Source organism: Heterodontus francisci, chromosome 40 (genome assembly GCF_036365525.1).
Source record: "Heterodontus francisci isolate sHetFra1 chromosome 40, sHetFra1.hap1, whole genome shotgun sequence".
Lineage (NCBI taxonomy): Eukaryota > Metazoa > Chordata > Chondrichthyes > Heterodontiformes > Heterodontidae > Heterodontus > Heterodontus francisci.
In genome coordinates this window covers 8,999,854-9,016,253 of record NC_090410.1, presented here as the reverse complement: position 1 = coordinate 9,016,253, position 16,400 = coordinate 8,999,854, and the positions used below count along the sequence as shown (strand labels likewise).

Genomic DNA, 16,400 nt, shown 5'->3' with positions numbered 1-16,400 from the left:
CCCCATTAGAATCCCTATTAAAGAGGGAGTCTCCCCATTAGAATCCCTATTAAAGAGGGAGTCTCCCCATTAGAATCCCTATTAAAGAGGGAGTCTCCCCATTAGAATCCCTATTAAAGAGGGAGTCTCCCCATTAGAATTCCTTTTAAAGAAGGAGTCTCCCCATTAGAACCCCTATTAAAGAAGGAGTCTCCCCATTAGAATCCCTATTAAAGAGGGAGTCTCCCCATTAGAATCCCTATTAAAGAGGGAGTCTCCCCATTAGAATCCCTATTAAAGAGGGAGTCTCCCCATTAGAATCCCTATTAAAGAGGGAGTCTCCCCATTAGAATCCCTATTAAAGAGGGAGTCTCCCCATTAGAATTCCTTTTAAAGAGGGAGTCTCCCCATTAGAATTCCTTTTAGAGAGTCTCCCCATTAGAACCCCTATTAAAGAGGGAGTCTCCCCATTAGAACCCCTATTAAAGAGGGAGTCTCCCCATTAGAACCCCTATTAAAGAGGGAGTCTCCCCATTAGAACCCCTATTAAAGAGGGAGTCTCCCCATTAGAACCCCTATTAAAGAGGGAGTCTCCCCATTAGAACCCCTATTAAAGAGGGAGTCTCCCCATTAGAACCCCTATTAAAGAGGGAGTCTCCCCATTAGAATTCCTTTTAAAGAGGGAGTCTCCCCATTAGAATTCCTTTTAAAGAGGGAGTCTCCCCATTAGAATTCCTTTTAAAGAGGGAGTCTCCCCATTAGAACCCCTATTAAAGAGGGAGTCTCCCCATTAGAATTCCTTTTAAAGAGGGAGTCTCCCCATTAGAACCCCTATTAAAGAGGGAGTCTCCCCATTAGAATTCCTTTTAAAGAGGGAGTCTCCCCATTAGAATTCCTTTTAAAGAGGGAGTCTCCCCATTAGAACCCCTATTAAAGAGGGAGTCTCCCCATTAGAATTCCTTTTAAAGAGGGAGTCTCCCCATTAGAATTCCTTTTAAAGAGGGAGTCTCCCCATTAGAATCCCTATTAATAATACAGTCTCACATGAGGACCCTTATAAAGAGGGTAAGTTTCCATCAGAATCCTGCTAAACAAGAAAGCCTCCAAGTCAAGAACCCTTTGGTGAAAACTGGCTCCAATAAATGACGACTAGCATTTTTAAGCGCCCCTTTGTTGTAGAAAAGATGTGTCACTATGGTGATGGGGCATCGCCACAAGACCCTGAGGCATACCTAAGACGGGCCAACAATTGCACCAAGAGGGCTGTCGCCTTGAGCAGCATGGCTGAAACACAATGATCCCTCTGAGGTGGATGGAGAATCAGGGCAAATCACTGAGGCATGCAGAAAATCAGATGGTGAACCAAAGACGGAGATATGAGGAGATGTAGGAACCAAAAGTTGGTTGAGGAACTGGCTGTTAAGGAATGTCTTACAGGAAGTTGGGGGAGATGCTGCAGTTTAGGGAGAGAATTCCATAACGTAGGGCCTTCACAGCTGACGGCACAGCGACAGACGATGGAGCCAAGGGAGGATTAATTCATAGCAGGCCAGAGTTAGAGGAACGAAGATTCTTCACAGTCTGTTGCAGGGCTGGAAGAGGTGACAGAGATAAAGAAAGAAGAGAAAGACTTGCATTTACCTAGCGCCTTTCTCCACCTCAGGATGTCCCAAAGCACTTTACAGCCAATGAAGTACTTTTTGAAGTGTGGTCACTGTTGTAATGCAGGAAACATGGCAGCCAATTTATGCACAGCAAGCTCCCAAAAACAGCAATGTGATAGTGATGTTGGTTGAGATATAAAAATTGTCCGGGGCATAACTAGGCAGTTAGAAATCTGAAATTCTCTTCCCTCTGAAAGGATGTGAATGCTAGGAGCTTTCAAGACTGGAATGGATAGATTTTTATTGGTTAAGGGTATCAAGGGATAATCTGTTTTTAAGTGATGTTGGTCGAGGGATGATGAGCCAGATAGGGAGAGATGAGGCCAAGAAGAGATTTAAAGACATGGGGCAGGATTTTCCCCATGGGCTCCTGAGACTTCAGGCTCAAATGGGAAACAATCACTCCAATGTGATTTGCCCTGCAGTGGCCAATTAATGGCCAGAAGATGGGCTCGCCATCCAGTTAAGGACTGTGGGCGGGCTCTCGAAGTTGAAGGGCCAATCAGAGGCTCTCCAGCTTGAAAGCAGCAGCTTGGTAGGTAAGTGAGGGAGAGGGGGCTTCAAAATGGAGTCGACCTCTCCCAACTTAAAAAATGTTTTTTTGCAGCCTGGGCACCATTGTGAGGTGGGGTGGGGGAGGCAATGCCTGTATAGGTGGCCTATGGCTGTTGCTGCTCCCAGGAAGTCAAAGAGGGCCTCTAGTCATGCCTGAAGAGCTGGCACCTTCCCCTCCCCCTCTCCCCCCTCCCCAGTCTGCTGCCAGGAGGCCACCTCGAGGCAGCTAAACTGGCCCCCCGTCACCTCCAGGAACCTGGATCCCAACTGGAAAATCCCAGTCGGCCTCTGTTAACAGGCCTTAATAGGCCATTAATTGGTTTAATCTGCTACCCACTGTTATCTCCGCCTACAGCGGTGGGATCAAGCCAGGGAACTGGCATGCAGGCTGGCAATGGTGCCCACCCACCTGCCTCGATTCCCAGCTCTGGCAAGGGCCAGGAATTAAGCCCAAGGATAAGATAAAACCTGGATGACCTTAGGGACAATTTCTAAGCCCCTACCAGTTGTTCAGGGTTCTTGCAGTGTGATAAAATTCTGCGGTGTGCTGAAAGATCACACAAGTAAATATAGAACAGTAAAGGGATGTTTAGGCTGATAAGAATTCTCCAATGCAACAGATAATTTGCCAATTCACTGAGTAACCTCATGAAAATTTTCCATGTAGGCAAAGCTTTGTGAAATTTTTCCTTGACTTCTTTCTTTTGGGCCTCCTTATCTCGAGAGACAATGGATACGCGCCTGGAGGTGGTCAGTGGTTTGTGAAGCAGCGCCTGGAGTGGCTATAAAGGCCAATTCTGGAGTGACAGGCTCTTCCACAGGTGCTGCAGAGAAATTTGTTTGTTGGGGCTGTTGCACAGTTGGCTCTCCCCTTGCGCCTCTGTCTTTTTTCCTGCCAACTACTAAGTCTCTTCGACTCGCCACAATTTAGCCCTGTCTTTATGGCTGCCCGCCAGCTCTGGCGAATGCTGGCAACTGACTCCCACGACTTGTGATCAATGTCACACGATTTCATGTCGCGTTTGCAGACGTCTTTATAACGGAGACATGGACGGCCGGTGGGTCTGATACCAGTGGCGAGCTCGCTGTACAATGTGTCTTTGGGGATCCTGCCATCTTCCATGCGGCTCACATGGCCAAGCCATCTCAAGCGCCGCTGACTCAGTAGTGTGTATAAGCTGGGGGTGTTGGCCGCTTCAAGGACTTCTGTGTTGGAGATATAGTCCTGCCACCTGATGCCAAGTATTCTCCGAAGGCAGCGAAGATGGAATGAATTGAGACGTCGCTCTTGGCTGGCATACGTTGTCCAGGCCTCGCTGCCGTAGAGCAAGGTACTGAGGACACAGGCCTGATACACTCGGACTTTTGTGTTCCGTGTCAGTGCGCCATTTTCCCACACTCTCTTGGCCAGTCTGAACATAGCAGTGGAAGCCTTACCCATGCGCTTGTTGATTTCTGCATCTAGAGACAGGTTACTGGTGATAGTTGAGCCTAGGTAGGTGAACTCTTGAACCACTTCCAGAGCGTGGTCGCCAATATTGATGGATGGAGCATTTCTGACATCCTGCCCCATGATGTTCGTTTTCTTGAGGCTGATGGTTAGGCCAAATTCATTGCAGGCAGACGCAAACCTGTCGATGAGACTCTGCAGGCATTCTTCAGTGTGAGATGTTAAAGCAGCATCGTCAGCAAAGAGGAGTTCTCTGATGAGGACTTTCCGTACTTTGGACTTCGCTCTTAGACGGGCAAGGTTGAACAACCTGCCCCCTGATCTTGTGTGGAGGAAAATTCCTTCTTCAGAGGATTTGAACGCATGTGAAAGCAGCAGGGAGAAGAAAATCCCAAAAAGACTAACGGAAGCTAATTGAGCAGAAATTTGTCTGAATCAGCCCTGTGTTACCACTCTGCCATGTCCTACCCACAGCCTCAGCAGTGTCACGCCATGTGTGACCCTCACATCTCCTGCAGAGAGATTCATCGTGACGTGTTAGCTTGTTACAGGTCCCAGAAAGAACGAACTTGCATTCATATAGCGACTTCCACCACCTCAGGAAGACCCAGAGGGCCATTCAGCCAATGAAGTACTTTTTTTAAGTGCAGTTACGGCTGTAATGTAGGAAACGCGCCATTCAATTTGCGCACAGCAAGCTCCCACAAAGAAAACTGTAATAATGACTAGATCACTTGTTTTCCAGGTTGTTGGGTGAGGGATTAATATTGGCCAGGAGACAGGGAAGAAGTCCCCTGTTTTTTTCTTGAATAGTTCCGTCGGATCTTTTATGTCCACCCGAGAGGACAGATGGAGGCCTCAGTTTAATGTCTCATCCGAAAAACGGCACCTCCGACGGTGCAGCACTCCCTCGGTGTGTGTCAGCCTACATTTTGTGCTTAAACCTCTGGAGTGGGAACCTACGACCTTATGATTGAGTGGTATACCCACTGAGTCACAGCAGATCTGGAATTAAAGTTGCTGATATTAATGTGTTACTGTATTCCTTTCTTTGCTATTTTAACCCATTGGTTACTAACTCGATGAAATAAAGACATTAACTGTTTCATTGTTATCAGCAACAGCCATTTCTTGTCTATTTTATTCATAAATCGATAACATGTCGCAGTAATACAGAGGCACTGCTGCATTCATACATGTCCCTGTCCTTTGGAGACGCTAACCCAGTGCACTCTCTACTCATTCTGTGGGGTTACCAACCATCCAGGATTGGCATGGAGTCTCCAGGAATTGAAGATTAATCTTTGGGACACCAGCTATGAGCAAACCCTAGAGAAAAATCATAGGGGCATTGAGAAGGAAGCCCGACTTCGCCCCCGTCTCAGCTCATCTGCTGCTGAAACACTCATTCTTACTTTTGTTACCTCCAAACTTGACTATTCCAACACACTCCTGGCTGGTCTCCCACATTCTACTCTCCATAAACTTGAGGGCATCCAAATCTCTGCTTAACTCACACCCAAGGCCCTGTCATCCCTCTGCTCGCTGACCTACATTGGCTCCCAGTCAAGCAACACCTCGATTTTAAACTTCTCATCCTTGGTTTTCAAATCCTTGCATGGCCTCAGCCCCTCCCTAACTCTGTAACCTCCTCCAGCCCCACAACCCTCCAAAATATCTGTGCTCCTCGAAGTCTGGCCTCTTGTGCGTTCCTGATTTTAATTGTTCCACCATTGGTGGCTGTGCCTACAGTTGCCTAGGCCCAAACTCCAGAATACCCTCCCTATATCTCTCCACCTCTCTACCTCACTTTCCTCCTTTAAGACACTGCTTAAAACTTACCTCTTTGAAAAAGCTTTTGGTCATCTGATATAATACTCCTGTAAAGAGCCTTGGGACGTTTTATTACATGTTAAAGGCACTATATAAATATAAGTTGTTGTTGTTGTTTAAAAATACATCCATTCATCAATTATAAACATTTTGGTGATGGAGAAAAGGCTGTTTGACTGACACTCAAAAGTCATCAAATTGGGAAACGAGGGGTCTGTTCTAATTGGTGTGGGAAGGCGAGGCTCCGCGAGGTTGAGTGTTTTGGGTGACCAATGGCGGGAACGTTGGGGCAGGGCGGTTGGAGGCGGGAGGTCATGTGATAAAGCCTCCAGGAATACATCCAACTGGAGCTGGCAACCCTACCATTTGGATGGGCAAAAAAATAAAATCCCACGGCACGTTTTGAAGAAAAGCGGAGAGTTTTCCCAGATTCCTGGCCTTCATTCGTCCCACAGCTGCCCAACGGGAAACCCCAGAATAGCCCTCTGTTCACCTCACTGCTCTCTGTGGGATCTTGCTTTGCAGTTGTCATTAGCACCTCCTCCCTGTCGCTTTCAGTGAGGGAGCTAGGGGGCGGTGCGCAGCCTTGTACCCCATCCTCACTGCAAAAGTGAACACACTGCAATTAACTGTCTGTAGATCTCCAACTTTCTTTCTTGTACTTGAGAGTAAACCTCAATGTTGGGCCTTGTTCCAGTTAAACCTTTAATCACTATTGGGTCATTTTGCCATATTTGGAAAATATTTGTCATTAAATCGCAATCTTTTTGTTCACGAAAATGCTGCATCATTTCAGACTGCAAAAGGAGGACAGCTTCAGCCAAAACGGAAGAGAAAATGTGAAGAAGGCACAGACTTGAGAGCTGTGAAGGTCATGTACAGAAAAGACGGAAGGAAGTGTTTCTTTAAATAGAGGATGGCCAACAGCTGGAAAGGGGGTCAGGAAGGATGGGTGAAACACACTGGGGTCGTTTGAGAAATGGCTGGATGTTGCGACGGGAAGAGGGCAGGGTTGATATTTGGGAACAAAGACGTCAAATGTGCCCGATGGCCTTCGTTTACTGACACCCACTGGGACGACAAGAAAACAGAGGTTGACAGCAACATTTGGAAGTTTGTTGGTTGGTATTCAGGGTAGAGGACTGAAGCGTGCCCAGGAGAAAGAAGCAACATTTTCCTTTGCTCCCCATCTGCCCTTCCACCATGTTTGCTTTCAAAAGCTGCTTTGGCATTGGGCCTCTGTTGGGAGAGCTGATAAATGTGGCCCCCTTATCCCAGTAGGTCCTTGCAAATAAAATCCAAAGCTCTTTTTGCCTGCTACCGCAGGTCTTGGTGGGACAAGCTATCTGCAGCAACCCTGCACATTTCTCACCTGTAGTGGGCCTTCCTGCAAACTACCTGGCATTCCATGCGAGCACCATTGGCCATGACTGGCGAACTCCCGTGTGGTAGGGTTGCCAAGTCCTGGAGGTTTCATCACATGACCTCCTGCCTCCAATTGCACCGCCCCCGCCCTCCTGCCATTGGTCTTCCAATGTGTCTGTTCTCATGACACCCAGCCTTCCCACGGCCAATTGGAAAGTGTTCAGATTTTCCGTCGCCCGATTAACTGCCAGTCAAACGGCCTTTTCTTTTCCAACGCCAACATTTTTACAACGAATAAACAAAAATGCTAACCACCACCTCTCTTAACTCCTCCACTGTTGCTAAATTATCAGACGGCTTATCTGGCAGAGCAGAAACTTCCTCCAATTAACTATTGGGAGGACTGAAGCCATTGTGTTCCGTCCCCAATGCAAACTCCATTCCCTAGCTACTGACTCCATCCCTCTCCCTAGCAACAGTCTGAGATTAAGCCAGTCTGTTCACAACCTTGGTGTCACATTTAACCCCAAGATCCATTTCATATTCATGCCATCGCTAAAACTGCCTATTTTTACCTCCATAACATTGCCTGATGTTGCCCCTGTCTCAGCTCATCTCCTGCGGAAACCCTCACCCATACCTTCATTAGCTCTAGGTTTGTCAATTTCAATGCACTCCCGGCTGATCTCTCACATTCTACTCTCCTTAAAATTCAGGTCATCCAGAACTCTGTTGCCCATGTCTTAACTCGCGCCAAGTCCCCTTCCCCTATCACCCCTGTGCTCGCTGACCTACACTGTCTCCCAGTCAAGCAATGCCTCAATTTTAAAATTCTCATCCTTGTTTTCAAATCCCTCCTTGGCCTCACCCCTCCCTATCTCTGTAATCTCCTCCAGCCCCACAACCCTCCAAGAAATCTGCGCCCCTCTAATTCCGGCCTCTTGAGCATTCCCGATTTTAATCGCTGCCCCATTGGCCGCGCATTCAGTTGCCTGGGCCCCAAGCTCTGGAATTCCCACAGTGGCGCAGTGGTTAGCACCGTAGCCTCACAGCTCCAGCGACCCGGGTTCAATTCTGGGTACTGCCTGTGTGGAGTTTGCAAGTTCTCCCTGTGTCTGCGTGGGTTTCCTCCGGGTGCTCCGGTTTCCTCCCACATGCCAAAGACTTGCAGGCTGATAGGTAAATTGGCCAGTATAAATTGTCCCTAGTTTAGGTAGGTGGTAGGGAAGTATAGGGATAGGTGGGGATGTGGTACGAATATGGGATTAGTGTAGGATTAGTATAAATGGGTGGTTGATGGTCGGCACAGACTCGGTGGGCCGAAGGGCCTGTTTCAGTGCTGTATCTCTAAACTAAACTAAACTAAACCTCTCCACCTCGATTTCTCCTTTAAGACGCTTCTTGAAACCAACCTCTTTGACCAAGCTTTTGGTCACCTGACCTCATATCTCCTTTTGTGGCTCGGTGTCATATTTTGTTTTATAATGCTCATAAGCACCTTGGGATATTCTATTCTATTAAAGGCACTTTATATACATAAGTTGTTGTAAAGAAAATTATTTTTATTTTAATGCCCCCTGTGATTTTTATCTCCTGGGTTTTATTCCCAGTGCTGTCCAGGAGATTAATCTTCAAATCCTAGAGACTCCAGTACATTCCTGTGTGATCAGAGAGAGTCAATCCCACCGTCACTCCACAAACACTTTCTCCTTCTGTGCTACAATATCCTCCTTTAAGCCCAGGGTGACATGGTTAATGGTCCAATACAGTCATTAGCAACTTATCCATCATGATGAGGATTGCTTTGCTAGCCTGATTTTCAAGCCCTTGATGGGTTCCCTGTGACCAGCCCAACTCAAGTCAGTTCCATTCAGTTTCCTGCTCTGGGTGACTGCATACAATTAATCGGAGGCATTAATCTCTCACTGAAATAATTAACTGAAGGGAATCTTTGCTCCAACTCTTGGTCTTCAGCTTGATGAGATTATGAGCAAAGATTTATCTTCGGGCAAACCCCCTTTTTTTGAGTAGCCACGTGGAATTATTACGAATTTCCAACGCTTTCCGTACTTGCATTGATAGCACAGATGCATTTGAGGGGAAACTGGACAAACATATGAGGCAGAACAGAATAGAAGATCATGCTGATAAGGAGAGGTGAAAAGGGGTGGGAAGAGGCTCTTGTGGAACATACACGCCTGTACAGACCAGTCAGGCCGAACGGCCTAGTTCCAATGTAAATCTACCTTCCCGTACAGCAGCTGGACAACGTAGTCCAGTCTCTCCCTCTCGTATTCTCAGACGCTCCCCCAGACTGTAACACCGGTTTCATCACTGACGTAATGAATTAATTATCTGAGTCCCAGGGTGCTGTCCTTTCAGATCTAGGTCTGGAGTTGCATCTTAGTCATAGGTTTATAGCCTTGTCTCTCTTTGCTAGTTAGAAGGATCTGTTGGCATGCCATAGGGTGCGGCGTACAGTTCTGGTCACTGCGGGCTAGGTTTTACATTTCCAGGAACAATGGCAGTCCGCCCGTGTGGACGGCACGTCGTGGAGCTGCTACGATATTAAACGCGGCGGCTCATTTAACTGGCTGGGGCGGACTGCGGCCCCAGATGGTATGGATGGGGCGGGCGTAACGTCCCGAGCAATGGCGTCAGGCATCACTGCGCAGGCGCTGACACCATTTTTAAAGGGCTCTCGAGCCCTACATTCCCATTTTAAATTTAAAATTGTTTATAAAATATTAAATAACTTGATCCTGACCCTCTCTCCACCACCACCCCCCCCTCTCCAATCACCCACCACACCCCAACATCATTACAGAAAGGATGTAATTGCACTTGAGAGGGTAAAGGGGAGATTTACAAGGATGTTGCCAGGACTGGAAAAGAGCAGCTAAGGGAAAAGATTGGATAGGTTGGGGTTTTCCTTGGATCAGAGAAGGCTGAGAGGAGATTTGATTGAGGTATACGAGGTTGTGAGGGGCATGGATATGATGGATGGAAAGGGCCTATTTACCTTTGTTGAGAGATCAGTGACTGGGGGGCATAGATTTAAAGTAAAATCATTTTCACCCAGAGGGCATTGAGGGCCTGGAACTCACTGCCTGAAAGAGTGGTCGAGGCAGAAACCCTCAACTCATTTAAAAGGTGTCTGGATATGCACCTGAAGTCCCGTCACCTCCAGGGATCTGGAGCAAGTGTTGGAAAATGGGATTAGGCTGGGTGTTTTGTTTTTCAGCCAGCACAGACATGATGGGCAGAGTGGCCTCCTATGCTGTAAATGTTTCTATATTTTCTAAATATTCTAAGTATCTGAAGAGGAGGAACATGCAGGGATGCGGGAAGAGGGCGGGGGAGTTGCAGTACGTGAATTGCTCCTTAGGAGGGCCAGCACGGAGACGATGGGGCGAATGGCCTTCTTCTGTGCGTTAACAATTCTATGATTCTAGAGTGATACAACCACTATAGCCTACATTTATTTTGCACCTGTAGCACAGCGGAACACCTGAAAGCTAAGAGGGATAGGACACTGAACAGTAATATAAGAGTTAGGAGTAGTGACCAAAAGCATGGCTTTTAAAGATAGCGAAATAAATAAAGCCAAACGCAAATGAAGAAGGTCCCACTTGAATGATCTGTGTTGCCCTGTGATGTGATAGCAGGAAGGGTGCTACAATTGGCCCCTGGCACTTACATACTGACTGACGATGGGCTAGAGGGGGAGAGGTTAACAAACTATAACCCAAATATTATCCTGGTCACTAACATGATGTACAGGGGAGGGTTGATAGATGGTAACTATGTGGATATGATACAAGGACTTAGAAGGTTAAGAGATGCTTTTTATTGAAGTTTGCAAGATATTGGGGGATAGATAGGGTAGATCGAGAGAAACAATTTCCGCTGGTTTGGGAGTCTGAGACTAGGGGACATAGTCTAAAAATTAGAGCCCGACCTTTTAGGAGTGAAATTAGGATAGAACGGTTACAGCACAGAAGGAGGCCATTCAGCCCATTGTGTCCATGCTGGGCCTCTGCAAGAGCAACTCATCTAGTGTCTACCCACAAAGGGTGGCTAGAACTTTGGAAGGCTCTTCAACTGTTAATTTTAAAACTGTGATTGTTAACAAAAAAGGATATGAGGCCAAGGCGGGTATAAGGAGTTCGGTCACAAATCGGCCATTGAATGGTGGAATAGTCTGGAGGGGCTGAATGGACTCCTCATGTAACTATATTCCTATTTAAATTACGAGAGGTTTCACAAACTTGGCTTGCGTTCCTCGAGCTTAGAAAATTGAGTAGTGATCCATCAACCATGCTTAAAATGATAAAAAGGGATCTATTGGCGAGATACAGCGAAGCTATTTCTTCTGGTGGGGCAGCGCAGAACAATCTTAAAATTAGAATTAGGCCATTCAGGAGTGCATCATGAAGCAGGTTGTTGTGCAAAGGGCATTGGAAATATGGAATTTTCTCCCCAAAAATGCTGCAGATGCTGGGACTCAATTAAAATGTTCAAGACTGAGATCAACAGAGTTTTATTAGGAAACGATATCAAGAAGCTATGGACCAAAGGTGGGTAAATGGAGTTGAGGAACAGATCTGCCATGATGTAACTGAATGAAAGAATAGACTCAAGGGGCTGAATGGCCTAACCCTGTCCCTATGTCCCTTGATGCCCATTGTGGTGTTGTACCTCTGGTTGAACCCCCATTGTCCCTCATTATTAACATGCCCTGCACCCTGACCAGTATTTGTCTCCTCACACGCCAGGTTTCAGTGTTCACAGGGTTTTCTTTTGCAGTTTCAGTTCTGGTAAGCACCAGCAGGCAAAACATTTAAGTAGCACAATAGAACATTGATAGGAAAGCTGCATTTCCTTTTGCGCCCATATCACATAACCGAGTTTCAGGAGTGTACTTGTTTCAATAATAATTCGTGAACCCAAAATAGAAAACTGCAATACTGACACTCGTCTCATAAATTTTTGGACTCTAAGGGTCTTAGAGTCATTTACAGCACAGAAGGAGGACGTTCAGCCCATCGAGTCCATGCCAGCTCTCCATGGAGCTATCCTGTTAGTCCCACACCCCCGCTCTATCCCCCTAGCCCTGCAAGTCCGTTTCTCTCAAGTGGCCATCCAACTTCCTCTTGAAGCCATTGATCGTCTCGCCTCCACCACCCTCGTGGGCAGCGAGTTCCACGTCATTAGCACCCGCTGCATAAAAAGGTGCTTCCTCATATTCCCCCTGCATCTATTGCCCAAAATCTTCAGTCTGTGTATCCTAGTCCTTGTACCATCAGTTAATGGGAACAGAGTTTCCTTGTCTAACTTACCTAAGCCTATCATAATCTTGTACACTTCTATTAAATCTCCCCTCAATTTCCTTTGTTGGAGTCAAGAGATAACATACGAACTAGGAGCAGAAGTAGGCCATTCGGCCCCTCTAGCCTGCTCCACCATTCAATAAGGTAATGGCTGATCTGTTTGTGCTTTGAAATCCACACTCCCATCTACCCCCGATAACCTTTGATTCCCTCGCCGAACAAGAATATTCAATGACCCCGCCTCCACCACCTTCTGAGGTGGAGAGTTCCAAAGTCACACAACCCTCTGAGGGAAACATTTTCTGCTTATCTTTGTCCTAAAAGGCAACCCCTAATTTTAAAACAGTGACCCCTAGTTCTGGACTCACCCACAAGAGGAAACATCCTTTCCACATCTACCTTGTCAAGACCGTTCAGGATCTTATAAACTTCAATCACGTCTCCCCTCACTCTTCTAAACTCCAGTGAAAACAAACCCAGTCTGTCCAACCTTTCCTCATAAGACAACCGGCTCATTCTGGGTATCAATCCAGTAAACCTCCTCTGAACTGCTTCCAACGCATTTACATCCTTCCTTAAAAAAGGAGACCAAAACTGCACACAATATTCAAGATGCGGTCCCACCAACGTACTGTATAACCGAAGTGTAAATCTAAACTTTTATTTTCAATTCCTCTTGTAATAAAGGATAGCATTCCATTAGCCTTCTTTATTAACTTACTGTACTAACTTTTGTGTTTCATGCACTAGAACACCTAGATCCCTCCGCACCTCGGAGTTCTGCAGTCGTTCTCCATTTAAGTAATACTCCGCTTTTTTATTCTTCCTGCCAAAGTGAACAACTTCACATATTCCCGCATTATACTCCATCTGCCAGATTTTTTGCCCACTCACTCAACCTACTATATCGCTCTGCAACCTCCTTATGTCTTCTTCACAACATACTTTCCTACCTATCTTTGTGTCATCTGCAAATTTAGCTACCATGCCATCGCTCCCCTCATCTAAGTCATTGATATAAATTGTAAAAAGTTGAGGCCCCAGCATTGACATCCTCCTAATCAGAAAAGGATCCATTTCTTCACACTCTCTGTTTTCTGCCTGCCAGCCAATCTTCTATCCATGCTAATATGTTACCCCCTACAACATGAGCTCCTACTTTGTGCAATAACCTTTTATGTGGTACCTTGTCAAATGCCTTCTGGAAATCCAAGCACAGTACGTCAACGGGCTCCCATTTATTTACGGCACATGTTACTCCTTCAAAGAACTTCAATAAATTGGTTACTCATAACTTCCTTTTCACAAAACCATGCTACTATTGCCAATTACCTTGAGTTTTTCTAAGTGCCCAGCTATAACCTCCTTAATGATTGATTCTAACACCTTCCCCACGCCAGACATCAAGCTAACTGGCCTCTAGTTACCTGTTTCCTGCCTCCCCCACTTCTTGAATAGAGGGGTTATATTTGTTACTTTCCAGTCTGATGGAACCTTTCCAGAATCTAGCAAATTTTGAAAAGTTAACACAAAGCATCTACTACCTCATTAGCCACCTCTTTTAAGACCCTATGATAAAGTCTAACAGGACCTGGGGACTTGTTGGCCCTCAGCTCCATCAGTTTGCTCAGTACCGCTTCCCGGATGATTGTAATTTCACCACGTTCCTCTCTTCCTTCCACCTCCTGATTTACAGCTATTACTGGAACTTTTTTTGTATCCTCTATAGTGAAGACAGAAGCAAAATAATTGTTCATTACATCTTCTTATTATCTACTATTAATTCCCCATTCTCACACTCTAGAGGACAAACACTAACTTTACTTACTCTTTTCCTTTTTAAGTACCTGTAGAAACTCTTGCATGTCCTCTTGTTTTGACATCTCTAGCTAGCTTCCTCTCATACTCTAATTTCTTTCTCCTGATTAACCTTTTACTCATTCTCTGCCGTTCTTTATATTCTGACCAATCATCTGACCTGCCACTCATCTTTGCTCAATCATATGCTTTTTCCTTAAGTTTGATGCTTTCCTTAACTTCTTTAGTTAACCGCAGATGGTAGATCCTCCCCTTAGAATTTTTCTTTATAGTAGCAATATACTTATTCTGAATATGCTGAAATATCCCCTTAAATGTCTGCCACTGCTTCTCTATTGATCTATCTCCTAGCCTAGTAACCCAGTTCACTTCAGCTAGCTCAGCTTTCATGCCCACATAGTTGCCCTTATTTAAGTTAAAATACTAGTCTTTTCAGTCCACTAGATAAGTGGATAGGGCAGGGAAGTTGACGTCAAAGGTCAGCCATGATCTTATTGAATGTCAGAGAAGACTCAAGGGGCCATTTGGCCTACTCCTGCTCCTATTTCTTAAGTTCTTATGTTCTTAAAGAGACATATTAAGTTGCACATACTTAAAGGCTGAGATGAATAGTCCAGGACATCAACCAAGTTGAAAAGAATAATTAAGAACACAAGAATGGAAAGATTAAGGAACAGAAATAGGGCCACAGATTAAGAATTAGTGGGAAATTCCATGTCATTATTCACAAAAGAGCAAGGGGCAATCTGTATGTCTCCTGGGCAACCTTTTCTCCCTTAAACAACATCACCGAAACATTTCTGATGAAAGGTCATCAAGCTGAAATACTGACTCTGTTTAGCTCACCACAGATGCTGAGTGTTTCTGGCATTTTCTGTTTTTATTCCACCAAAACACGATCTTTTCTTGTATCACATTCGGTGTTTGTGGGAGCTTGCTGTGCTCAAATAGGCTGCTGCGTTTCCATACATTGCAACAGTGAAAAGCACTTCATTGGCTGTGAAGTCCCGACATCATGAAAGGCGCTACGTAAATGCAAGTTGAGGCATGGACGCAGAATGAAACAATTTATCTGGGAATTTCTCAGACTGCCAGCGTTCCGTGAGGCAAAACAAATTCCTTCTAACCATTCCTCTAGAGACATCAACACAGATGGGCTGTTCTTCCAAGGAACTTCATATTGAATATTTTATTAAACAGAATAGGAGTTTTCTGCAACTGTGCTCCCACAGAATGCCAGAGAATGGGATCAAATTAATTTTTAAACATGCAGAACATGGAATTGCAGCCAATTCATCTGGGAGTACTGAGGTCCCATCTGACTCTTCAGATGGATGCTAAAGGTTTGTGGAACTTCGAAGAGTTGGGGGGTCTCCTGGCACCCTGGCCAACATTCCTCCCTCAGCCAACACTAAGAAAAACACATCAACCAACGATTTGTCTCATTGCCATTTATAGTTCTATATAATTGTGGACCTGGTGTGCTCAAAATGACGGACATGTTGCTCTGTTTCCGAGGGATAGAAATGGGAAGGTTTCCCACTGGTGCCTTTTCGTACCCAAGGACAGGATTTCTAAGTCATAAGAACATAAGAAATAGCAGCAGGAGGAGGCCATTCAGCCCTTCGAGCCTGCTCCGCCATTCAATGAGATCATGGCTGATCTTCTACTTCAACACCATTTTCCTGCACTATCCCTGTATCCCTTGATATTTTTAATATGTAGAAATCTATCGATCTCAGTCTTGAACATACTCAACGACTGAGCCTCCACAGTCCTCTGGGGCAGAGAATTCCGAAGATTCGCCACCCTCTGAGTGAAGAAATTCCTCCTCATCTCAGTCCTAAATGGCCTGCCCCTTATTCTGAGACTGTGTCCCCTGGTTCTAGACTCCCTATCCAGGGGAAACATCCTTCCTGCATCTACTCTGTTGAGCCCCGTAAGAAGTTTGTACGTTTGAGTGAGATCACCTCTCATTCTTCAAAACCCCAGAGAATAAAGTCCCAGTCTATTTAATCTTTCCTCATAGGAAAATCCCTCCATCCCATGAATTAGTTTGGTGAACCTTCGTTGCACTCCCTCTATGGCAAGTCTATCTTTCCTTAGGTAAGGAGACCAAAACTACAATACTCCAGGTATGGTCTCACCAAGGCTCCACATAATTGCAGTGAGACATCTTTACTTCTATACACAAATCCTCCTGTAATGAAGGCCAACATACCAAATGCAGAGCCCATGCAGAGTATTCTGTTCCCAGCAATAAACTTCATAAGGGAATATCCTGTGGAGACAGGGTGTGATAGTTTATATTTCCCATACTAACCATGAGCTCTCTCGTAGCATAACTGCCAAATTAATGCCAATAAGTGGACATTATAGTATTGTGGATGTATACACTAGTAA

At 45.5% G+C, this 16,400-nt stretch overlaps 1 protein-coding gene across 4 annotated transcripts in view; it reads right to left on the bottom strand.

Moving 5' to 3' along the window:
- LOC137353049 (G-protein coupled receptor 4-like) overlaps positions 1 to 16,400 on the bottom strand; it is a 149,559-nt gene that overhangs the window by 25,728 nt on the left and 107,431 nt on the right. The window contains exon 1 of one of the 4 annotated variants that reach the window (XM_068018990.1): positions 6,854 to 6,909. The exons of the other annotated variants lie outside the window; for them this stretch is intronic. The gene's annotated coding sequence lies outside the window, so the exon portion shown is untranslated. Of the gene's footprint in view, positions 1 to 6,853; positions 6,910 to 16,400 lie in introns of those variants that run through there. 4 annotated transcript variants of the gene reach the window in all.